This window comes from Anomalospiza imberbis, chromosome 1, assembly GCF_031753505.1.
Source record: "Anomalospiza imberbis isolate Cuckoo-Finch-1a 21T00152 chromosome 1, ASM3175350v1, whole genome shotgun sequence".
Taxonomy (NCBI): Eukaryota; Metazoa; Chordata; class Aves; order Passeriformes; family Viduidae; genus Anomalospiza; species Anomalospiza imberbis.
In genome coordinates this window covers 21,397,073-21,423,732 of record NC_089681.1, presented here as the reverse complement: position 1 = coordinate 21,423,732, position 26,660 = coordinate 21,397,073, and the positions used below count along the sequence as shown (strand labels likewise).

The 26,660-nt window shown below is 39.0% G+C and overlaps 2 long non-coding RNA genes across 4 annotated transcripts; both read right to left on the bottom strand.

The window, feature by feature from the left end:
- Nucleotides 1-639: 639 nt before the first annotated feature.
- On the bottom strand, nucleotides 640-8,752 carry LOC137470553 (uncharacterized). Of its 2 annotated transcripts, none has more exons than XR_010997125.1 (6): nucleotides 8,711-8,752; nucleotides 7,740-7,821; nucleotides 6,838-6,983; nucleotides 6,172-6,263; nucleotides 5,334-5,541; nucleotides 640-4,833 (listed from the first exon to the last, which is right to left on the bottom strand). It is a non-coding gene; the product is annotated as an uncharacterized lncRNA (long non-coding RNA). The 2 variants fall into 2 exon arrangements; XR_010997126.1 differs by having other exon boundaries at nucleotides 5,334-5,462.
- LOC137470564 (uncharacterized) lies at nucleotides 8,747-26,647 on the bottom strand. Of its 2 annotated transcripts, none has more exons than XR_010997131.1 (4): nucleotides 24,125-26,647; nucleotides 23,424-24,002; nucleotides 14,079-21,811; nucleotides 8,747-8,775 (listed from the first exon to the last, which is right to left on the bottom strand). It is a non-coding gene; the product is annotated as an uncharacterized lncRNA (long non-coding RNA). The 2 variants fall into 2 exon arrangements; XR_010997132.1 differs by having other exon boundaries at nucleotides 14,079-19,114.
- Between the last annotated feature and the right edge of the window lie 13 nt (nucleotides 26,648-26,660).

The window sequence follows — 26,660 nt, the reverse complement described above, 5'->3', positions numbered from 1 at the left end:
CTGCTGTGTGTGCTATCCCTATAACACCACAAAAATCAGAAAGCTAAAAATTCAGGCAAAAGTACAGTGCCTCTGTCCCCGCTCATCTCAGCACCAAGGTTCTCTGAGTATATGTGAATGGAAGTGGGGGTGAGAGGGGAGAAAGGGTGGGGGCTGAAGTTATTTGACTTCACCCAAAATATTAGTGTAGCTTTTTTTTGGATAGATGATACCTCATCATGTCAGTAAGCGAACCACAACAGTCTGGTCTGCTTGGAAGGATCAGAGGAAATGTATGCCTTTCCCAGGCAATGCCTAGGTGCAATAGCCTGCTCAACCATCACACTAATTACAGAGAGTCACAGAAACATTACAAGCTGATACGTAAATATTTTTCCTTGCTAATAGAGTAGTACCTTTTCCTGTCGACCATCCCCTTTCTGCTCAAACAGTGTCTGGGGAAACAGAAAAGAAAATAAAAAAGCATAATCTCAGCATTCATTCTCACTAGTAACTAGATTTGTAAAAACTCTAAAGAGGAGTGCACAGACAAGGAATGACAGTGAAGGTTTTTGTGGGGGTTTTTTGGGTTTTTTTGTGGGGTTTTTTTTGTTTGGTTTTTTGTTGTTGTTTGTGGGGTTTTCAGTTTTGTTTTTGTGGTGTTTGTTTTCTTTATAATTCAAGACTTCAACAATAGGTTTATTATTTTCAGACAATTCATTTTCAAAGACAGTATCTAAAATAAATTATTAAGGTCCTCTTCTCTTATTTTCTCAAATACACAGTCATCTTCATTTGGCCTAACTAAAAATCTTTTCCTTGAGATACAAGGAAAAATTTGAGATACAGAGGAACTACATGCAGTGGAACAAATAAACCGTTAGAAGGGCATATGTATTTCAGTAATTATAAGTAGATACAAACAAGCTAGAAAATCTCACATAATGCAGTTCAGGCTGATCTTTTTAGGATATTTCAGAGAGAACAGAATTAATTTTTTTCCTGCTGGAATAGAACACAAGAGCAGTTGCTTCTGCTCTAAGGCTTTTTACAATGTATTGTATATGTGGATTGAACAGCAGTTCCAAATGTGCCACCATATGGATGTTGTTTGGCATTATAGTGACCACAAGGCCATATATAGAGGTACTTTAACTGCTGAATAAGCCTTCTGAATTAGATTGACTTCTGATAATCACACATTCTTTAACCATAACAACTGCATAAATGCTACCTTTCAACTCTACTTTTCTAAAGGCTATCCAGTACTGTCTGAAGCTTCTGAATACTGTATCATCTGGCAGGTATAAGTAGGCAAATTATACTATTCCATTGCCTGTATCTGCAGTTTTCTGTTGTATTAGGAAAACTTATGGCACTGATTAATCTTTTTGATATATGTTTGTAAAGTAAATGTCCTGAAAATCTAATAAAAGTATCTATCATGAAGCTATGTTAACCATGCTGCAGTAACTAGCACCAAGGCCTTAGGAAGCTGGAACCAAGTTTTGCATACATTATCTCTCTAGAAGTTATTTCATGCCTGTTTCAAGATTTCTAAAACAACACATAACTGCAGAATTGCCTAGGTGCAGACACTTCTACAACACAGCCTCACTATCTGCAAAGTCCACCTAAGTTTCTTCATTTTCCTACTAAATCTTACTGCTGCACTAGATTGTGTATTCAGGCAAGAATTTTCAGGCTGTTATTCTAAGCTAGTAGTATCATCTACTCCTACAGTATCAGAAACAAAATAAAAGTTATGTTTTTCTTCTCATGAGTCAGCAGTAAGTTTTCAGTCTTTCAACAGCATCAGTTAAACTTTTCTCTAACTCAGAGCAATGATTTATAAGACTCTTAGGGATGCTAATGCCAAAATTATAAAGACCCAACTCAATCAATGCTTTTTCAAATGAGAATGTACAAAAGATAAACTTTTACTACATTTTTCAAGTATCTCAGAAAAAAAAAGTAGAGAAATAGCAGAAGAAATCCTTAAGAACATTGTGATCACAGCATTTAGAAGCTAGCTAAGCATGGTTTTAAGATTTGATATTAATTCTCTAAAAACACAGCTTGGTGTATGAAGACATAAACCACTTCAAATTTGTTCTATAAATGACATATACCATTCCATACTATCACTGTTTAATGTGAGAGCATACTGGGACTTGCTTTAACAGCTCTATTCTAATTACCAGCTTTAATTTTTTCAGCTCACTGAGTTTTGTGTCAGCAACCAGACACAGCTGTTAAGCTCAGTGATTTTCTGTTGCCCTGTCCAAGGCTGTTCTTCTCACAAAAAAAAATATTTTAAATATCTTCTGGTCAGACCAATGGCCTCAAGCCCCGAGTGCCATGGCACTTAGTCCCTTGCTAAAGCTTCACCACAGCAAAACCACTAAACCACATCCTTTGGTCTCCAGTATAGGTGCAATTCTAGTCAGATGTTGTCTCTCTTAATATCATTTGCAAGTTATTTGTGAATGCTGAAGGCCACACCCAACTTAGACTCTCATCTCCAGCAGTAACAAGTACAGAGCACTTCAAAGAAAGGGGCAAGAGAACCCACCACACAGTTTAATCGATTTGCTTATTGAACAGCAGTTAGTGATTGGTTTTAATGTTTCTGAAGGTACAGCAGCATCATATTTTTTCTGAATTCAGACTGAGTTTTTAGAAATATTTTTCTTTGAGAAATATATTTCTTCAGCCAACCACATGCTGTAATAGAGGTATTTATTTTAATTGACTTTATGTTATTCCCTTTCATTCAACAAATGACTTGAAAGAGCAACATCTCTTAGTTATTTAGCTGTTCAGGAACTATCAGCAATGGATACTAATTCCTGCAAATGAACTTGGAGCTGCATCTTTTATGTGATGGGAATGTCTGTGTATGAATATGTAGCATGCCAGATTTTCCAAATGGGTATGATTCTCCACCAGAGGGAAAAAACAAATGCACACACAATCCTAGTGTGGAATCTGAGTACAAGTCTGTAAAATATATCAGCAGGTGCATGCAGATATACATACCTGATCTTCATACACATTCTGTCTTTCTGTAAATTTCCAGTGTGTCATTCAGAAACACTTGCAATAAGCAAATAAAATTAAGCAAGTTGTTGAACCATCAAGCTAAAATATTTTTTATTCATTTATTTTTTACCCTCTTTATCCTCCCAAAAATTTAAGTTTTCCTCCTTTTCCTACCTGAAGAAGTTCTTTACTAAATTTTTTACAAGTTTACCTAACCAGAAAAACAGTGGTTGGGCTAAACAACACAAGCAAGAACACACTGTATTTACATTTTGGACTCAACTTCTCACTCACTAATCTCTTTTTTTTTTTTTTTTTGGATGCTGTATTTCTTACTGTTTTTCATCTATTCAGGCATCTTGATCTCCAGAACAGATTGACGAATGCAAATTGAGAATAAGCTGAAATGCTCTTCTAAGTACTGTAACAAAATACGCTGAGCAAATCAGTATTGAGTTATACCCAGCAGCAACAGTATAAGGAATGAACTGGCAGAGTGGCCCTTCTCTCATAATTCTCTGTTTTAGAACAAGCTACTATCCACAGCTGATTAGTTACATAGTGAATGCTAATCTTCATAATTAAAAGTTTGCTTCCATTACAAATAAATTTAGAAATAGAGAGATCCAATCTTTCCCAAGATTAAACTTGGTCTTTTCTTCTGCGACAGTTGCAGTTTAAAGCTATAAAATAACATGCATTGCCTCACTGCTCGCTCTAATCAGCATGGGCCTGGAAGATTACACACGGTCCTTTCTTTTTTCCTCTTCAGACATTTTCAGTTGGTAGACACAGTCTTTAGATATCACAAGGTTAAATAAAGACATTTCTAATGCTGGAAATTATTTTTTAAACTATCAAATATCTGAACATACTTCCATCCTGAAAGGCCCACACAAAAGATAGAAGTGTTTTAGCTACAAATCAGACTTTTAGTTTATTAACACTTCTATTTAAAATAAAAAAAATTTCTCCGTGTGAATGTCACGGATCTCATTTGGTCTGACATGACAGCAAATGAAGCAAGCAAGTGAAGCAGGGAAAAATGAAAGGCAGAAATGGATACAACAGGGGAGTGCAGAACATACAAAAAATTATACTATCTATATCCTTTATCATACTCAGAAAAAGTCCAAGTCAAAGTCAGAGAATGTAAAATATATTACTAAAGCTGTGATGATAAACCTTCTAACATTCAGAAAATTATTTCAGTAAAACTGAGCAAAGATGTGCTTTTTAGTCAATTAATTCTGGACTGAAATTTTGGAATGTGCAAGATACTTTTCCTCAGTGGTATTTCTCTCAGCAGGGTTGTAAGAGTGGTAGAGTAGCAGCCTTATCTCATATTAAATACAAATTCCTACACCAACACACCTGCTCACCATTTCTTGGCCTTTGGCTGCCTTCATCATCTGTTCTGATACCTTTTTCTTCACGCAGCTACTGAACACAAAGGTCTAAAGAGGACAAACCAGAGAACTTTCTAATTTTTTTCAAAATGACATACTTGATTCTTCCATTCATTCTCCAGGAGCAAATTACAGTCCCTAACTACTGAACCATCATTTTCCTGACTCAGTTAATTTTACCCTGTTCTTAACATCTTTATAGTGCAACAAACCAGCTGCAGTTCCTTATGGCCCAGCCTCAGCATGACTAACCCTGTAAGATTACATTTTACTCTGATCCTTTCCTGAAAGGATTGAGAAATAACCTGTTTTGTGTACAAAATGATCCAGTTTCATGTGCCTGAGTCATTGTACTCAAATCGGAGCTCCAGTGTGTCTTCTTTGGCATCTTTTGTATACCCTGCAAAAACAAACAAACAGAAAAACCAAACTAAAACCCTCCAGCCAATGAACAGAGGGAGCAGCCTTAAGTCAGAATCAGTCAATTAGGTTCATTTTATACAGTATACAAGTAAAACAGCTGAAATCTTTACTAGAACACTTTCTCTGTGGGAGGGAGCAAGTGGGAGGTAGGAAGGGGGAGTCTTTGCAAGCATAAAGCTGGCTAAAGCAGTTATTTTGCTCCCACACAAAACTGACAACTCTACCTCCAAAAGGAAAGGAAAAGGGTGGGAAAAGCATGACATGGAATGCTAGGAAAGGGAGAAAACAGCAGAGTTAACGTGAGATGTTTCACTGCTGTGAAGGCTGCCAAAGGATTATGTTTCAGAATAGGTTTGGAGGAGAATATGGACAAGTGAAAGAGATTTAAAACACACCATTCCCTTCTCCCCAGACCTTCCAACCTTATTTTTCATGAAGAGGAAGTGAATATAGACACAAAGTCAGTGAAGTATTTACAAGAAAAGTAACCTGCCAAATTCTTAACTGTTTGATTTTAAAGCTGACCTCTAATTTGGTTAGTAGGCAATGTCATGCAGTAGCTAATCTCATCATTGGCAACATGGATGTCAGCTGAGCAGCTTTCTTCTGGATAGTCACAAATAAAATGACCAAACATCAAGCTGTATATACCATAGAACTGCATTTCTCAAATCTGCATTGGGAACTGCACCAAAGAACAGAACTAATGTGATTTGCTGTAAAGGCAAGTAGGTCTAGTGATCTGGAGAGAAAAAAAAAGGGGGGCTATAAGACAAATGTTTAAACTTTCTTCTGGAAGGACACAGATTCACACAATAGGTCAGTGCTTGATTCAGAGAATAGTGCTTATAGTACAGAGTAAAAAAAATTATTTTTATTTTTTTTTAACAGGATATGATGAGATGGGTCTTTTGGATGATTAGCAGATATGATAATAGTAAGAGATAAAACTAACAAGTAAGAAATACTGTGAGCAACAGACCCAGCAGTCTGAGTTTTCATCTGGTTGCCTAAACTGAATGACAAACATTTGCACCTGAGTTTTGCAGAGAAGAATAGCATTCAGTCAAATATTTCTTGCCAGCCCTTGAGATACAGCTCATTCTGTTGGAATTTTTAAAAAATATTAATAGAGATAGTAATCTTTTCTATTTGATGGTTCAGTATCTGACCAGGAGATGGGAGACCTGGGTCTCTAGTTCAAATAACTCCACAAAACCATGCTCTGTTTTTGAAGTCACAGCCCCTAGTTTAATTTCTTTAAAAACTCCACAGCTTTGATCTGTTTTGACTGGTTTTTTTTATACTGTTTTACCTTTGCTTTGTTTACATTTTTTGTAGAAATTGAAGTTCCTGCATCTGCTCATCTGTTGTTTTAACCCAATTCCTCTTAACTTCCTGGACTGCCTTAAAAGAATTTTTAAAAATAGCAGAAAAAAATCAGCAAAAACATATTTCCTTTCACATAAACATTCAGAAACACATAGAAATAGAAAGCTTGTGGTTTATTTTGGTTTTAAAACAAAGCTTTTGATTTTAGGACAAGTTCACCCTACACTGTTCTTTCCTCATGAGTTAATAGTTTCCAAAGCTGTGTGTAGGTGTACAACTCAACAAATCTACAGATCACCTACATGCTCTTGTATGATGACAGAGTGTCTACATATTAGGAACATTAGGATACATATATCACTTTGAAAATACAGTGGATAGATACCTAAATGTGTCCTTTTTGTGAAATATTTTTCCCATGCATAAGCCATAGGTGAGTTGGAATCTCTAATACAATGGTTTGAAGGAGAAAAAACCCCAAAACACCAGCATGCCCCCTATCAAAAACAGCTATATCCAGCATTTAGAAAAGTGGCACAAATCAGTGCCAACAAGAACCACTTATAAATATGTCAAGAATTTGTATAAAAGATTAAATTAATGTGGGAAAGGTAATCTTTAAGATTACAAAAAGTCCTTTCAGTTTTACCTGTGCATGTAGCAAGTTCAGTGAAATTCTACAATCCATCAGCTGCGTATTGAAAGAAGGATCCATACAACTTTTCCAAGCCAAGGGAAAAAAAGTAATAAAACATGAAGAAATTCTTCTGTTGAATGGTTGTTTGAATTTTTCAGCTAAATATAATGGAGGCGCAATCCAAAAAGATTTCATTACTTACCAGATTAAAAAACACCAAACCAAACAACAGATGTAATCTTGAAGTGCATCCTGTATTCATTCTTTACACATTATAGCAAAATGGAAATAAACATGATGTCAGATTATCCAATCTCTCCACAGATTTTGGTGGTACCAAGCATTGTTACAATATAGAACTAACACTTTTTCCTCCTTTTCTCAAACAACTCTGGGTTTCTCTACACAGTAGTTGGTAAGGCTCCTAGAGCAGCCACTGCCATGCTGCAGCGCTGCCATACAAGACCTAGCCTGAAGCCTGCTAGCTGCAGCACCAACCACTGTGGAGCTGCAGCAGGCTGAGCTCAGTGCAGGAGCAAGGCAAATTGAACACTCAGTTATCCACGAGCCAGGGGCACAGCTGGCCTGAGCCCTTTGATTTAAAACAACCTGGGTAAATCTCCACAACCTTACGACTGGAGCAGCACAGGCTCCACGGCCAGTACGGACGTATCACTCGCCCTCCGCTGGGTCTTGCACCCGGACAGTCCCATTTCCTATCCTGGGCTTGGAGCAGTGCTGGATGGAGAATTGTCTCCTCAGACAGTTTGCCACAGCTGAGAACCGTGCAGTTCTTTCACTGGACAGCTAGTACTGCAGTTTGTAAAGGCACATAGAGGGCAACAGAAAGATATGTAGAGGCCAAACTCTAATGCAGTAGATTTAAACCAGACAAGTTACCAGCATCAAAAAACAGGTCCTTGCTGTCACCAAAAGACATGGTCTCTTCTTCCTCTTCCACTCCATTCATTCATCTGCTGCAATCAATACAACTCACTAAGCAAGTAAAAATAGATTTCTTTGTTTTCTGTTTCTTTGCAGGGAGAAGTAGACCTGAACACACTGCAGCAGGGAGCCATTAGACCGGCCCTGCCATACTGCCTAACTGCCCCCTCGGGGCACTCTGACAAATGGGACCTTGACACCAGGCTCCCCATCCCCAGAGTTTATCCTCACCCACAAGTGAGCATTACCATTTGCTGCACAGCAAACAGAACTAGGGGACTGACTCAGGCCAAAAACAGGCCATCAAAACCAAATCAAAAATAAAGAGCCAGTATTTTTAGACCAGGTTAGCTCACCAGTCCAGTTCACCACTCCCACCAACATAATGGAGGAGTAGCCCAAGGAACAAGCAAATGAAAGGGGAAGAGTACTCTGCTGTTTAAGCCAGGCCACTTACGAAAAGTGGCTCAAGCTATGGCCTCAGGTATTATGCATATTAGTGTATAGAAATGAGCACTTCAGATAAAAAGTAATCCACCTCTGCCCAGAGGGGCAGCTTGCAACTCAGAACTCAAAGTTCTCTTCTATATTGTTTATGGGTATATTTTTATTTGTGGTCACTGCATCATGCAAGTATAAATATTAGGAGGCAAGGAGCCACAAAACACCTCTCTATAGATTCTTAAAGAGAAAGGGAATAAATAGCTAGCTACAATAAAGGACCCTTCAGGGATACTACTGTGCTAATATTTAAAACATGCAACACCACAGAAACCAGTCAATTCCAATTTAAAATTGGCCTCAGGAAGAAAAAAGAAACAAAAACCAGTCAAGCTGCTTAAGCTTAAAGGCTTCATAACTAAGTTATTCAAGGGATTTCTTTCTCTGCTTATAGTACTTGTCATGCATCTTAGTAGTTTCACTTAAGCTTCTTGTTCACCACTTTCTGATCCCAAGCTTACAGTGCAACTCCTTCAAGTTCAAGTTCTGCCACTTTTTTCACCACTAGGAAAAGAAAAAAGCCACAGAAACATTTGTTGAAATCTAGTGAGATAGCACAACTACTTTCATGTATGTTATTGCTGGCTAGCAATGTGCTGTTAGAGAAGAAAAACAATACAGATTCTGGAGTAAAGTAAGGTGACAAGCTAGTTATCTTCCTCACTTCTCTGAGTCTAAGCTTACAGAACAGTCTAAGCTCTATTCTTTACAGAACATCTCCGCTCCCTGAGACTGTGGTCTTCTAGGATAGCCTTCACTCAAAACACAGCTAAGCATGATAGATGTTACAGGACACAGGGATGGAAACTTCCAGGACTGCTGCTTTTCTGGAACAGATCACCAGACAAGGTGTGTAAAATGTCAATGTACAGCAAGAAAAGCATGTCACTCTTCAAAGATAACTGGTTTTCTGCTTACTTTTTGAAAAAATGTAAGTCTAAAGGCCCAAATCTGTAAACATTTAATTCTAAGACAATAACATGATTCAGCAGAACACTTAAACATACCTTTTTAGGCCTGTGAGCATGTAAACATTTTTTGGCAGTGGAATGTGGGTTACCTTTGGACTTGATGTATTTGTGAGGATTATCAAAGATACATAGAAATGTAATCAACTGAAAAGCTTTTCTGTTCTCCTGTGTATCTGATCATATCACAATACAAGGCAAAAATAAATTCCATCTGGAACTGCACTGCAAGATACTTTTGAGATGTAGTAACTGCCAACTGTGTACTCAGAGATTCTTTCACAGCAGAATGAAGAGAGCAAGGGAATAATAAATAAAATAGGCACAGACTGTAAAGTTACTCTCTCACTAAGTAAGCCTGAGCTCCTTAATAAGTCTAGTAGTAACAGGACCTTCATTTTAAAACATTCAGAAGAGCACTAACATCTCTATGCCAATGAAAAGACCAAAAAAAGCTAAATAACTGCAATGCCTAACTTAACTCCAGTCAACAGCAAAGACTATTCATTGTCCTGATGTGGCCTGAGCCTATCCCAGTCACAGGCCTGGATCCTGCCTCATCCACATACCCACCCACATGGGAAACAGGACATCAGCAGACCAATGAGGATCCAAAAGCCTCTTCACATTTTATGATTGTAAAGACACTCACCACCCTGATTTACAGCTTGCTTAATAACAATGTGGTCAAACTTCAGTTACTGGCCATTAAGAAAAGAAACACATAATAATATAAAGGAAAGTAAGCTAGAGACAAGAGAGCTTCCTGTCCCATTGTTAAACTCAGCATGTGATCTGTAAATTAAGAACAGTTTAATGTAGGTATGGCCATCTGATTAAATGCCTACCTAGAATACACACCCAATAGTTCCCATGTGGTAAAGTTGCTATGTGACATGCAAACTCAAAGGGATATTTCATATGTGAAAGTCTTACCCCTTCACCACTCTCTCTCTTGCCAGACTTTGTTCCCCACTACCAGACTTTCTAAGATGCAGGGGGAGAGAGCTCAAGGGAATTTATCAGACCAGATGGGTCTTTTAACCTTAGCAGGATCATGCAAGCCTTGTTCAGATTTCAGATTCAGTCACTGCAGCCAACAACAAAAATCCAAGGGAGGGCTAAGTTAAGCACCATGTAAAACTTACCAGACAGAGCTTCATCATCACAATCTTGAAAGAAAAATAGGCTAAAATATTTTATAAATTCTCTCAACAGATCCCCCTCACACAATGTAGACTTCAAAAACAAAGAAGGACAGAAGCTTCACTATACATTAGCATGAATAAGGAAGAAGTGTTCAATACCTATTAATGTAACTTAACTGTTTTAAAATTTTCCCTTATGTCCCATTTAACTGCTCATTTAGAAGTAAATATAACCACTCTCATATTCCAGCATGTGAATTTGTGATGAGTTTCGTAAGATTCAAAGAAATGTAAAAATGTAATAAAACAGACTGTTTACTACTGTCATGCATTTATTCACTAATGCAAGGCATCTGCCATGTTATTCCAGATCTTTACTACTAAATCCTCAAATCCTGTTGTACACTAAGCACTGTGTGCTCTGAGTTAACATTACTCATGAGCATCACAAATACATATTTTTACAGGATTTGTGTTTTTTGCAGGCTGATAGATTTCTCTTGTTTTTCTAGGAAATATCTACACATCCTGCCCTTTAGTGAAAACACCAGTCTCGTAGGGTTCTCTGTGTAAAGGCTTCTGACAAGAGCAGACTTGAGCTCTGTAGAACTTTCATTATCAATAATGCATAAGGAGGAAAAACCCTTTCTGGCTTGACATTTGGATTGCTTTTAGTTTGCTGTGGCTTCTCTACATCTTCTCTGCAAGAGGGCAGAAGTAGCACCAACAGAAAATGCAGACATTATTTGTAGGACCAGCTGCAAAATGGGATAGTGAGGACAGAAAAATCAGGCAGAGGTGAGCCCACTAACTGTGAGAAATGGATTTGTAAGGAATTCTCAAAATCTTGCAGAAAGCTCACACAGTCTTGTACATCTGTATGCAAACACTGAGGTAAGGTGTGTTGACTTAGGAAGGCCATGGAATAGAGATGACTTTGTTGAGAGAGAGATTGAACTAGAAACAAGTTTCAACAAGTTTCAAACTATGGCCTTGTAAAAAGACCAGATATTTTAGAAAATTAGAATGGTGAAAGATTCATGTAGCAGGACCATGTGGGGTAAAAACATAGGTGATCTGTGTTAGAAGTATTAGCAGCATTGTGTGGCAAAAGCTAATAGGCTGAAAAACATTTATGAGGTATTGTAACCAGGAAATAGGTTGGCTTCTGATAGAATGGCATTGAGTTTTACGTCTCTTATGTCTCACCCTTCATCGAGACTGATAATGGAACAAAATCTTTTAAAACGCCTCTCAGTTGCCCCATCTCTGAAATGCTGGGAATAATCCAACAACTAACCACTGAATCTGATTGGGAGAGTTGTCTTATTCTTGTTTAGGTTCTGAAAAATCAAAGCATAAGTTTAAAAAGCCTAAGTTTAAATAATCTAATAGAGTGCAGTACCATTGAAGCATTCCTAAATTCCACAGTGACCATAATCTCCTGAGTTTGCTCAGGAAAGTGATGTGGCAATTATAAGAAATCTCTTCAGTCCTAAGAATACTACTCTCATAGCTACTCGGGCAGATCATGCAATCTCATGCTTTGGTCAGAGAAGTGGACTTCCTTTGTCTGAGCATAAGGGGGAAGTGTCAGGTTTCTTTTCTTCCGAAGTATGCCAATCCCAAAACACTTCAAATTCTGTGTCACAGTGACAGCATTGTAAATTCATCTTCACGGTTCAGAAGGGTTTTCTCCAGCCGTAACAGTGGGTTCAAAAAGTAGAAATGTTTTTTGGCATGGAAAAAAGTAGTCATCAAGCTAAATATAGATTGGAAAGAATTGTTTCCAGTTAAAATTAAAAAACACATTAGCAAGGTTTTCCTTATCCCTGTTAATATCAGGACTGTTTTCAGAGATGGCAGCAGACCATTAAAATCACTTGTCCCACAGTCAATTCAGACATCAGATATGATGGGAAGAAAGTTTCATAAGTCCAAACACAAAAGACAAAAAAGTGACTATCACCTTTTATTCTATCTGCCACTGTGTTGCCCTCAAAAATTACTTCAAGAAACTAGCCACAGACTAATGTGTTATCCCTTGCTAGTGCAATACTAAGCATACCAGATGGCATTTCCAGGGAATGGCAAACACAGATCTCAGATTTAGTAGGATTTTGACTGGTTTTATTTCTTGGATCAAAGCACAAACTGGTATATGTTGCCCGAGCACCAGAATATTAGGGAGTGAGGGTTGTAAAATCTACCTCCATCACAAAATAACAGTGAATGTAGTAGCAATTTACAGTGACAAAAGCTAAATAATTCCCAAAAGTCCTATTTCATCTTTAAGACTACAAAAGAAGAAATGGTGTCTGCACCATTTAAAGTGTCATTCTTTCTTTACAGTGTCACATAAACGTTAAACATATATAGAAGTGACATACAAAGCACTATACAACACCACTGTGTGTCTTGGAAATTACCTTGGCCCACTGCAAACTGACAAGTTTATCAAGCACAAGTTATTAATATTTATTAAAGTATATTAGAACATCCTTTCCTTACTCAAGGCCCCTGTACAAGTTTCTTGTCCAAATATGTCTCCTTCTTTCTTCCACCCTGTTAGCACCTGCTTCTCTCTTCCCAAATCAGAGTTCCTATCTCCCTGCCACCCCCAACGCTTTATGCCATCGGCATCTCCCACCTCACAAGTCTCCTGTTGCAGAGTCTAAGGCTGACTCCCCTGGAAGAACAGATCCCAGCATTGCCTCAGGTGGTGCAAACTCCATGGCAGAACAAAGCCAGAAAGGGGTCACCTTGTGTTTTCCAGTTTATGGTTCCTATGTGCAGGTAAGTTCTGAGGCTGGACCCACACACATCAGCTCAACAGTACAGTGAGAAGAAATTTTAGAATCCCATGACAAAGAGCAGCACCCATTGGGCAGATGCATGCTTTGTTATTGCTGTTAGGATTAGGAAATGAGGGCAACCAAAGAAGCCTTACTTGTGCACACATAAATGTGCAAATACACAAAATAAGCAGAGCCATTGTTGTTCCTCCTCCCCTGGCATAAGAAGGGAACTCCAGCTGGAAGTTTCAAACACAAATCAGCCAGTTGTGTAAACAATATTTGGTTGCTACTGGTTTCAAATTGTAACTAGCAATTGTTTACTGTGTGTATTGCAACAGCTGTTACAGACATTCCAGGGCCAGCACTAGAACTGCACCAATACTGCAAACACACAGTTCCACAGAAAGCACCAAGGAACAAAAACAAGTCAAGAGAAGCATGCAGGGAAAAAAAATGCATCAGTTGTGCAGTTTTAACAGCAGCTGCCAGCCAAGACATAAGTGAAGAATTAGATAATTTCTGACTCCAGTGTTCAAGAACTTTCTTCCACACTATGCCAAACCAAAGGCAGCTTAATTATGAATGTGTCTCTATGTATTTTCTGATTTTGTCATATGTGAAGGAAACCTGAACTTGACAGCTAAATGCCATAGAAGCAGAAGTCATGTAACATTAAGAAGTTAATTGAGGACAATTCTAAGGACTTAAAATTTCATCTGCAAAAACAGCAATTCTCCCCAGCTCTCTGGTACAATAAACTCTTCAAAGCCCACAGAAAATACTCTTGTATGTCTTCACACAGAAAAGTTTATCCTTTCCTAACTGAAATTACATTAATTTTTGTCTACTTCCCACAAATGGAAACTTTCAACACAATTCTAGAAAGTCATTACCTGTAATATTCTTTATGCAGTGTCTGATGTCTGGATATAAAGTCTAATATTGCTGCCATCAGCAGGGTAAACATCCAAAACGGCTCTCTAGTTTTGGATCTTAAACGTATCTTGTCAGGTAGAAATGCAACACTGTTTTACTGCTTTCCATATTGCTGAAATCCTTCTGAAGATGCTGATGCTCCATTCCCTATTTATTCAGGTAAAATAAAAAATTGAGATTACCATTTATACACATAAAGTTACTAAAACTACTATTAAAGCTGACTACTATTAAAGATGTCAAAAAATAAATATGCAGAACAGCAAATGGGAAGATACTGGAGAATTAGAGGAGAGTCTTTTTGGTGTTTAGTGCCACAGGCTACCTGGTGTCTCAGTGTTTGTAGGAATGACACAGTCGCTTTCTAGGAAGTAGAGACTCCAAAAAGAGGAGGTGAATATATGGCTGAAGGTGAATTTTCAAAGCCACAATCTTGCCAAAAGGAAAAAGTGCATCCCTGTACCTACACCTGGAAAAATCAGGCTACAGTATCTGAACAGACAAGACCCACTGCTACAGGAATACTTTGCAGTTCCCAAAGGTCCAAACTGCTGCACAGTGAGAGGGGGTGTAAAAAAGAAACCTGAAAGCATTTAGGTCATGAGAAAACAGGTCTCAAATAAGTGACCTCAGAGAACTCTCTTATGTGTAGACATAATAACAGGGTGATTTGCAATCTGGAAAACTAAAGCACAGAATCCAGATCCATTGGCTGTCAGCTGATGATAGAGTTAGACTAGAGCCAAAGTTCACATTTCTAACAGTGAGGTAGTGCAAAGGAATGGGGTATTCTCCACTGGTTTTATATCAAGACTTTATATGTCCCTAAAAGACTTTCCTGAGCTCCTATTTAGAAAGTGCCATGCCTTGCTCTACATGAGAAGTCAGTTACTCATTTCAGAAGATGAGGACTAGTTTGAGAACACCCTTGGGATTCCCTCTGGATTAGGTGGCACAAACTCATCACTGCAGCTCCTCCTCCTGTTGACTGCCCTGTATCAGAATACAGCGGTGGTCCTTCTGGCATGGGGGTTAATTGAGAAGAGGTACTTCCCTTCACAATCACAGCAGAGAAAATGCTGGAATTGTACATGACTGCATGCAAGATGAAATTTTAGTTTCTTGTATCCATCTTTGCTAGCCTGGCAGAAAATATGGGAAGGTTCCTGGGACCCCTTAGGTTTCAAGTACTCTTGTCATCTTTCTGCAGAGTCTTCATGGTGTCTCTATATAGGACCATCTCCCAGCTCCTGCAAGGTCAGCAAGAGCAGAGCGGCAGAGCTGACATTTATGCTGTGTGCTCTATTAACCCTCTTTGGGTACCCTGGAGAACATCCTGGGATGCATGACTCCAATTAACTGACTCGGTTCAGTCTGGTAAATTATTTTTTTGAGTCAGAAAGACTATACAAGTACAAACAATAAGTGTTGGTTTGGGGGTTTTTCCCAAAATGAACTGAAAATTGAGAACCTGTTATAAAAGTCTGGAGAATTATATGTGGGGAAAAAGTTGAGGAAAGCCAAAGTACAACAATCTTCCTTATATAAACAGACTTCTCAAAGATTTTCCTGACACCCAGTATTTCACCTATCTGCATACCCACACACCTGTTTACATCTATTAAGGAATAAAAGAACCCCTTCTCAAGGCATTGAGTACTTCTAGGGATTTAATCTTTATTACCAATCTATTTATTTCTTATCCAGGAAATAGGTCTAGTTGTTGCTTTTAATTAAAATAAGCACTACTTTGCTTCTGTGAAGATACAAAAGCCCCTCTGTCTCTTACACAGAGGATCATCTGCTGTGCTTTCTTGACTACCTTTACAATCTTCCTCACATGAGAAGGAGCAGACGCTTCCTCACAAATACCTGTGGTGCACATATTTTGGTATGAAACATTTCACATGTGATAAAAATTTATGTGAAGTGTGGAACAAACATGGGATACAAACATCAGAATTAGATAAAGGCCCACCCCTCATTACTGACTCTCAATGAGGAGCAAGCAGTTCACTACAGAGCAGTTTACTACCTGGGGCTCAGCAGTGCTGGGGGGTTGAAAAGGCTCAAGTACCAGAGTAAGTGCTACTGGGTTTGTGCTGTTCATGATGAAACCTCCACAGGGAAAGTACACGGAGGACTTTATGCATATACTTTGCCCAGATCCTCACTGTCACCCCAGAAGCTTTTACAACCTGGATACAGGGCACCGCATCCACTGTGGCAGCCCAGGGCTGGGAGCACAGTGGTCACGTTACCCTTCTGCCACTCCAAGGGAGTCCCATCTGGCAGCAGACTACCCTCATTGCCTCCTCTGTACTCAGCAAGCATGAGGGAAAAAAAGATAAGCATGATTCAAGGTTTCAAGCTACTTCCAAGCAGTTTGAGTTCTCCAAGAACACTGAGCAACATATTAGTAGGCAGATTAATTTGAGGATCTTCAAGAAAGGATGTTAGAGGAAATAAAATCTCAGTTTCATCTAGAATAGTCACATTAAGTATGCCTGTTTAACACTTAAACCAGCAGTTTCTGCAGCTGTCTTTTTAAAATGGTGTTATTTTATCTTATTTGATTCTACTGAACTACAAGCATAGCTTCACATCATGGCACTGGGGACAAATTAACTACTTATCTCTAACTTTTGATTACTGTTGCTTTCAAAAGGGCATGTATTAATAGAACAAGGGAGAATGGATTTAAATTGAGGGTGGGTTTAGATTAGATATTAGGCTGAAATTCTTTACTGTGAGGGTGTTGAGACACTGGAACAGCTTGCCCAGAGAAGCTGTGGATGCCCCATTCCTGGAAGTGTTTAAAAACAGGGTGGGCAGGGCCTCAGCAATCTGGTCTAGCAGAAGGTGTCTCCACTCATGGCAGGGGGATTGGAACTTCATGATCTTTAAGGTCCCTTCCAACCCAAACCATTCCATAATTCCGTGATTCCCTTAGTAAGGTTATGACACAGCAAATCAAAAATAAGAATCATCTGAAACTGTTGTGTTTGGGGATTCCCCTCCCCCCCCCTTCATTTTATCACCTTCTTTTAACCCAGAAGGCAGAACTGTCCGTGCCAGAAAGTCCCCACATTGTTCAGTGTTACAAATATTTGTGTTTAGCCTCTTATCAGTGAAGTATTGTTGAGACCAAAGAAAATCACTGACATGAAACAAAAGGAGGAAACAGTGCAGTCTGTAAGGCAGGAGAAGACAGTGTTAAGTGAAGAAGTACAAATACAGACATGTCCTTAAAACAACACAATGGAATCTAGCATAAGTTTAATACAAATGCAATAGGAAAAGCATTTACCAGTGTCAGCAATGATCCATTCAGTAAGCACACATGGCAATTCTAACAACTTCCAAAATGGATGGAAATTTCTTTTAAAATAAATTTGCAGCAAAAGCTCAGATTTTGTCCCAAGCAACTATTTTAGTTTTGGAAAGAGCACTAAAGACTTATCTACTCAAAACAGGCACCAACATAAAGAAACCTTGTGTTTTGGCAACAGTAGATATTCAGTAGAACTATTCATGTTTCTTATATTTTTTCTCCTGAAGTTCATGAAATATAACTTGAATTGGACACTTTTTTGAATGCCTTCATATTGTTTGAATATCCCCTTAACAGTGTTACTATTACCTGTAGTAAAATCTCCTGAAACATCTAGAACTGCTGTCTACTACCCACTAGTCTGTCCCAGTAGCTTGAAGCACAGCTCAGTCATTAACATAGAAATACAGAATAATACAGAGCTGGTAAGGCATTTTCTTTGGGTTTTGGTTTTGATGAAAAAAAGAAAAGTTTTCATAAAGAAAGAAAAACAGAAACAAATAGTAAACCAAAATAGAAACAAACAGATCTCAAAAATATATATGTTATATAGCAAGAAAGGTACCTAGATATCTTTTTATTCAGGCCTTTCTATGCCAAAAACCTTCCCCCTTGGCCAGCACACAATACAAGTCTGAAAGTATAGGAACTTCCCATATGAAACTCAGATGAAATTAAATTCTGTGTCCAGCTGCACTTTTTAAATACAAATTAAATAAATAAGGAACACAACCTAGTTTTATATGAACAAATAACATTTTTAGAGCAGTGCTAAAATCTTAGATACTCAGTCTTCTGTTTGTGTACATACATATCCAAACACATTTGTGAGTTACTGAGTGAGAAGAGAGGAATGTTCCAAACGTGCATTCCTCCACTGCTTGCACAAATGGTGTGATGCAAAGTCAAGGGGAGCAGAGATCGTGTGGTCAGAGACAGGGGCTCTAGAGGAGGAAATGCAGCTTGTGATCAGAACATCTTTGATTCTGGTTACACCTGCAGATTTCTGGGTCACATTTTACTTACATTTCCAATACCATGCACACCACAACTCTCTTATGGTATTCAATCCTTGTCCGCATGCTTGCTTTTCAGAAAGAAAACCATCTTATATCAGAGTCCTTTGGTAAAGAACCACTTTTTGCCTCTTATCAGGCTCTGCTCTGTTGTCTTTGCTCAAGTACTCAACGTTTCATCTGTCCTTTCATCAACACCTGAATCCTTTTCCTCATGTTGGAGGCTGCTGTTCAATACAGACTGGAAAAGGTCAGCCTCCTAGATTCCCAACTCCAAACTTCTGCTGCTTCAAGGAAATGTGTCTCAGTTCTATTCATAAGTGCATAATGACTGGCTGTCCTCACAGCTGCATCCTGAATACTCCACATTATTGCATGGATGCCCAACACAGGCAGACCATAATCTCAGGTTACATTCAAGGATATCGATGTGTTGCGTGAAAATGAGACTGATAGGGATGTATGTATCTGCTCATACTGTCTTTCTCCTGATGAAAAAGGAGAAGATACAACACAGTCACAAGGTCTCCTCTTGTTAGTGGCTTCTTGCAAGAACCACAGCATTTGTCTTTAGGAGCTGGAAGTAGTAAGGGATATACTGAATCAGTCTCTCCAGCTTGATTATTGTTCAAGTTTGTAGAGTCTGAAAGAGTGGAAAGGCAGGGGTGTTAGATAATTCAACTCTGTGTTCAACTCTGCTGTGTGATAGTGTTGGTAAATACTTTAGCAAGTTTGTTTTGAGCAAAACATCCATTCTGTCAAGCTGTCTCCCATTGTGTTGGGTGTCCTGCTGTCCCCTGATAACTCCTCCCGTGAGATAAGTTTCTGGGGTAACAGCCAGAGTACGCCTGCTGTAACCTCTGCAGCAGGAAAAGGTGGTGCCAGGCAAAAACAGGCACCTGGAAAGCCGGGTTAGCCCGCACAGGCTTGTTCCAAACTTGTAAAGTTGGCCCTGTTACATGTGGTTGGGAGATGCAGCTGGTTGGTGTCATGCTGAGTGCAGACACATGAGTCATGTTCAATACTTTCAAGCAGCTGCAGTAAAGCCATGGCCCTTGCACAGCACTCCCACTCCAGCACACACTTCACAACCCCATTCAGAAGAAACACAGGACAAGAACCAAAAAAGTCTTAGTGAGTTTGATTTTTCCCTTTACATAGTATATTTTAGTCAGTGACACATACAAATCCCTTCATGTAGAAGCTTAAATACTGCTGTTTAAGGCAAACCAAAAAAATTAAGTGAGTACTAACTTACTCTCTCTTCGGTAAGTATTAACTTCTCTCTCATAATGAAAGATAGATATGAAGGTGAAAAAAGTCAGCAATAGAATTTTGAGGAAAAAGTATCTGAACCCTAGCAAGTTTGTGCACCTCTAGTTTCCCATGTTTCCATTCTATTAAAAATGAAGGTTTCTATTATAAAAGCTGCACTGGTTTGACCTGAAGACATATCTGTGCTCAATAAATTGCTGTGGTGGCAGAAAGGTGACTGCTTCCCATTCATCACCATCTGCAGTGCAGTCCCTCTGCCTCTTTTCCCACACCAGTTGCCAGGTTGCTTGCACAGGTGTGTGCTAATTTGTTTCAGATTGCCAAGACTGACTACTCAAGGCCAGTCCATGCCATTGCCGGAAAAGGAACATGCTTTTTCACAACAGCTTTGATTCTGGTTACACAATCAATCTGCTCTTTTTAATGATTTTTTTACTCACTAGTCATCCCTCTTGCAGTATAATATGAGCAAGTTGGGGGTAATGCTTGGTTTTAACACGAAGTATCAGTAACACAGAAGCATTCACTGTTTTCCCTCCCGAGAAACATGTAGGACAGTAAGTGCTGCCTACACATCTTCAACAATGGGGAAGAAAAGAACAGCACAGAGGTGCATTAAGAATGAACTTTACTCTGTATTTCAGTACTGTTGGAGAAATTTTGTTACTCTACCATAAAACATCTCGCAAGTAACAGTATGCTAATAATTACTAGAACATGTACAACAAGGACACTTTGCTGGGTGAGATTCTTTAATAGCCAAAATGAGTATTAATTCAACTGTCAGTTGCACCAATAAAAGGCACTGTGCACAGGTAATGACAATTGATGCACTCTTGTCTTTCACAGAGTTATTTGATCTCTATTTGGATTTTGTTTTTTACCATAATGGAAGAACACACAAAGCACTACTGCCATTTGTATTATGAAGCAGCATTTATGTAAGCACAACCATTTTAAGTTTTTATTTTAAGCAAATAAAGCTGTAGAACTACTGTCTTTGCCAACCAGGAAGCCTAACCATAGCTTATTAAAATCTATTGTATTGTGGAATAGAAATTTGGGTTCATTTTTTTTGTCTTGACAATGTGCTGACCTTGCACCAATACTTAAGGAATAATTCTGTGCCTATCTTGACCTCTACAAAATAACTGACTGCTTTTGGTAGCACAGTTATCACACACCATTATAAGCATACACAGGTGTACATAACGTGTAAAATTAGTACTGCACATGTACTTATCAAGTCACCTCTCCTCATCAAAAGGGCCTGGTGTAGAGAAAATAAACTAATATACGTTATTTCTGCTGGTACATTAAGAGAAATCCACAATGTTGTCATGTCAAAAGACATCTTTAAACCCTGGAAACTGATATTTTGGACTGATATTTCCTGGCAGAACTTTGTAGAAGAAAAGTCAGTTGGCAGTGTTTGACAGTATATTGCAGGCATTTCTGACAGATTTAACTTTCTTTAGCAGCCCTGTTATCAGTCTCATCAAGACTAATTGAGACTCAGTAGTAATTACTGGGAGTTATCTGTACGGCTAGAGTAGGCATTGGATCAGAACTAAAAAGACTGCTTCTTATAACAGAAGTCATTCGCTGTCTTTAGCACTCCAGCCAGTCTGAATTTAAGAGACTGTAAATAAACAGTATTTTATTATTTACAAAATATGCAGGAAAAACCTTTCCAGAATTTGTTTAATAAAATGTTCATACCATTTTCTATAGCCCTTCTGAACTCCTCTTACATACCTTAATCACACATAGCGTGTGAAGAGCTCTTAAGATACAAACCTCTTATTTGGTCCTTCCAAACATGCTCACTTCCCAGAACAGTTCAGTTCAAGCAATGTTACCACAGCACACCAAGCCCTTCCCAGAAAACCAAAACAGCATCCCTTCCCTAAAAATGCCGTGGAGTCAGTCATACTGCACCCACCTGCTCCAAAACACCACTATTCTCACTAGAACCACAGCAGTGTGAAACGAGGAATGGAAAAAGGGACGTATGGCAACTTGCAATAGTCAGATACAAGCACAAGTTATCAAGGCTCCAAGGCTGCCAAAGAAAGATCACGCATGCCATGGACCACATTTAAATGCATTTGAAAAGTCATCTAGGCTACAACAACCCAAATATATGCCAGATTCTGCCCATCACTACAATTGCAAGATAAGAGAACATGACATTTTCCCAGCAGTCATCAATACACTCATCAGTGCAAACCACTGACACTATCAAAAAGCATTTACAATTGCGAAGTCCAAGAATGTGTGTAATCCTTCTATAAAGTTCTCACAAAGACTTTCCTTTGAATTGTTTAGAGGCAAAAGATTCATCAGATATGCCACAGAATATAAAAACAAAGCGTGCAGTTCTTTCCATGTGAGAAACGAGTTTGTACATGGAGAAAAAAGCAATAGCAATATTATTATTATTGCCACCCAGGCTTCACAGAGAGCACTCTGTCATTGGAACTCACTGCTTTACCTTACTTTATCGGAAGCAGACTGATACTCTAAGAACTCAAGGAAAGGAAGATAGCAAAGGAAGTCTTGAACCTGGGAGGTAGGATAATATTTCAACTCTTTCATATAACAAACTATTTGGCTGAAAAATTCAAACTTACCTGCTGTAGCTTTCAAAAAAAAAATAAAAGACATCACTATTTGTAATATTTTAATCCTAAGTAACAGAAAAACAAGTGGAAAATGGGGAGGGAGGAAGCCAAATGTAGCCAACAGATGACAAACATGGCCAGTGTCTCAAAACATGACTTTTGACTAAATAGTCAGTGTTACTTTATTCATCCCATGGTTTCTGCTCAGCTGCCTTTATCAGTCTGTTAAATTACTAAAGCTATTAGCAGGGCAAAATACATGGAATGCTTCTTTTCTCCCAAAGCAAGACCTCAGTAAGGTTCTTGGCCATGTAACTCCATGGTCACTCAAGGCTGGTAACTTTAAAAGAAATGAATACTCTAGTGAAAAAACATAGAATAACCACCAAGTACATCTTTAAAGACTAACCCTGAGTTTCTGTTTTGTAAGTCTTGGCACAAAATATCTGAGGCCAGAGGCTACAAAACCTCTTTAAGCTCATCTCCCTACAACACCCGTCCTTTTGGATAGTTGAAATGGATTTTTCTTTTTTCTTGGCTTATATGAAACTCACAAGACCCATTCTAGGAATCCTGCAGACCTGTCCTACAACACAGCACACTGAGATGCAATTTTTCTACAAACTCTTCTTATAATTCTCACAAGTTTTCTTGGAAACTCTTGAAGGGAGGAGGTTCATGTTAGTCTTCTACCTGCCCAAGTGCCTGTTATATTTGCCTGTGTCTTCTACCCACTGGGTCCCATGACAGTTCTGTCAGTTGTGGAGCAGCAGGGGTGAACAGGGTGTTGAGTGTTGTGAAACTGCACTCTTACCTTTTGGGAAACCTGCAGAAAGGCATCTGCTTCAGAAATTAGAGAAATACGATACCCTGATGTTCTAAACCTGGTGAACCAACAGCCAGGACAGGGCTGCAATGTTTAGCATTTTAGATACACCCTAACTCATCTCAGTAAGGAAGGTAGACAACCTGCGGTCAATATTGTAGTCATATCCTTGAGGTTTAAGCCCTACATATGAAAGTTGATCAGGTTATTATAGCCAGGCTTACCATTCTGAAGATACTGCTCCAGCTGCAAATGCCTCTCTCTCATCTGCCATCAGTTTGGTCATTGTTAGATAAAACATTGGATGGAAAGCAGGCACAGCACATCCAAAATTCTCCTCAGCTGCTAAACAAAAGAAAGCTAAACAAAGATGAGGAAGTATTCATAATTTCCAAGGAGCTTTCAGTGCTCTCTTGTTTTGGCAGCAAGACACAATGTCCTGCAAAAGGCACAGGGTACCACCCAGAACCTCCCTGATGGACCTCGGGGCCCACAGCAAAGGCAGAGCCTTTTTCAGGGCAGCCATCAGAAGATAGCCCAGGTAAGCAGCCTCTTTCGATGTGGGGGTCTCTATTTTTTACAATCTTACCACTTCTGAGCTCCTGCTCCAAGCCACAAAACCCAATATTAAATTAACCTTATCAGCTAGGTCTTATACACAAACAAATTCTGATTACAGATGTCTTCTTTTTCCAGTGTGTCCATACAGGATTTCTTTGTTCTGTACCCACAGAACTATTTTTTATGAGCTGGTAACTTCTGTCCTTGACTTGTGCTACTTCAGAGGCTTTTACTCTTTTTTTCTGTGAGAGGTGATCAAAGTTATTGGATCATCTAATATTGAAAAAGGAAAAAAAGACACAAAGATCAACCGAACCAAACCAAACAAACAAGAAAACACCAAAAACAAAACAAAAAAACCCACAAAACCCAAAAATCTTTAACGAACACAAATTATCTGAAAGTTTGATTGTTCCTCCAGCTATTTCAGTTGGCTAATATGGACATAATGCCTCTGTACACATTCTACATCATCTATAAACAGACCTGGAAGTCCTAGAAAACCACAATTACACTATTTTACAATTGACATAAGATGGCTTCTATAGGTTTGGACAGTATTTGGTGACTTGAAAGTATAAACATTCTCTACTATAGGCAAACACTCTCAAGAGAAGGATAAGCTATGTTTACTTTCTCAAAATGCACATTACTAAACACAGCAAAATACAGCAAGTTTGCCTGGAAACATTTTTTAACCTAAATCAAAACAATGTGTCATTTGATCAGTAAAATGAGACTCCCTACAGAATGCTGAGACATTACTACTAATTAAATTTATGTATCAGTATTCAACTCAGCAATTAGTGTCATTAAATCATGTGAAAGATGACATTTTCCCCTCTGGCCCTTGCTGCCTAAGTCTTTCACATGACTCAAGCAACTAAGCATGAAGGGAAAAAGTTTATTGCTGCAAGAATTAGCAATACCTTTCCTTTTTGTTAGCTAAAGCCAGCAGTGAAGCTTAGAATCACAACTCCATTTTCCCCATGCTGGCAACACACCAGCACTTCCAAGGTCTTGATTTTTACATATGATGTGTGAATAGCTCAGAGACAAACAGCATAAAAGGGTTAGATAACACGACATGCTTTGGTTTAATGTAAAGCTAACTGCAATAGTGAGTGTAGAGTGGTTTTTATCTTCAAAGTCCTTCACATACATGATTTTCCTCCAGGGAAAACTTATCTCTGCTCTACAGGCAGGCAAACTGAGGAGACAGAGCAAGAAAATTTGCCAGGAATCTGACAACCAGGTGGTCCTCTCTCTTCCCTCAGTGCTCAGGCCATGCCTCACCTACAGAAAGTGGTGCTGTCTGTTATCATCACTTCACACAAACTGAGACTCTGGACTACTTAAACAAATAATTAACTAATCTCAGGGCCAGCTGCTGGGTAAGTTTCTTGAAATGCAATCCTGTATCCTCAGGATCTGGGCTACAGAGAAGAGAAACTTCTTGCAACCAATTATATTTTTTCACATTCCAAAGAATAAAAGGAAAATGCCCATAAACTTTAAGTGTGTATTTGTGTATGGTGATGAAAACCCAGATAGGATGTTCTAACCTAGTGGAAGAGGTACTTAGTCTTCATCCAAGATTTTCACCTAAAATAGATAGAGTAGCTTCCCTAAATATGACAATTTTAAGCGCTAAAAGCTATTATCTTCAAAAAGAGGAGTAAAGACACAGGTCATCGCTGTTGCTGTTTCTTTTTCATCTTTTTGCATCTTTCCCCTCCTAAGCAGGAGATATCATCAGTTTCAAAGTGTAGTTGACCAAATCTGCTTCTTAGTCTAATCCCATAGGTTTGCCTTTTGGTGTTAGTCCTGCCTATGCCATCTACATCAGCTGTTTCACCCAGGGCCATGCTGGTGTTGTGCAGAGCTCGAAGTCAGACAGAATAACAGAAACAAAAGTGTAAAATTGTTAAGCAGCTGCAAAACTGAAAAGACAAATGCAAACAAAGGCAGAAATCAGGAAGGGCCTGGAAATCCAGTGACATTTTTAAAGCACAAATTATTGTCCAGATGATCTTGATCCCACTCTACAAGCTTCTGTAACTGTCTTGCAAGAGAGCCTTACCTCTCCATAAGCAGAATAAATCCTCAGTGCTCTATTAGGGGTGTTCTGGTCAGTGTGCAATCCCCAGAGAACTCTCAGGACAGAGCACGACTACAGCACAGAGCAGTGCCTGTCTGTCCTTGGGTAAATCTAGGGCCAAAGCTTGGATCCTTCAAATGCATGTCCATCTGCCATCGACACTCCAGCTGAAAGTGTTCACAGTCATTTGCAGGGAATGGCTGCACAAATCTCAGTTCAGCAAGTGCAAACAGCCCAACATGTGTTGGATTCATCCCAAGCGAAGGGAGACTGGACCTTCTGTTCTCCTTCTCACTGCTAATACTTAATAAAATATCAAGACAGGAGAGGAAAAGAAAATTGGATTGCTAAAGGAATCAAATGCACTAGCTCCTAAAGGAAGAGGCAAAGAGGAGAACACAGAGCCACCTCTGGACTCTCTTAGAGTCCATACACAGCCCCTTCTCCCAGAGGAAGGTGAAGGCTGTAAATCCTCTTACCAAAACCTTCTGGCAACTTCTGTCAATCCACAGCCAAGTGTCTGAGGAAGTGGAGAAGGGCTAAAGTTGCACCACTCTCCTCAGCATTTCTGCCAGCCCTACCTAAGCAACTCACTTTAAGCAAGATCTCTTTTAATATATCATTATTGGTTGATCACACTTCCCTCTATATGATTTTCCTTGTGTCCTCAGCTTAAAGCTGAGCAATCCCATAGGAAGTGAGGCACCAAGGGGTAAGTCGCTCACAGTCAGTATATCTGCACCTCCCCATTCTCCAATGTGTCCAAACCATCGTATGCTCCATCACCACACAGTGCCTC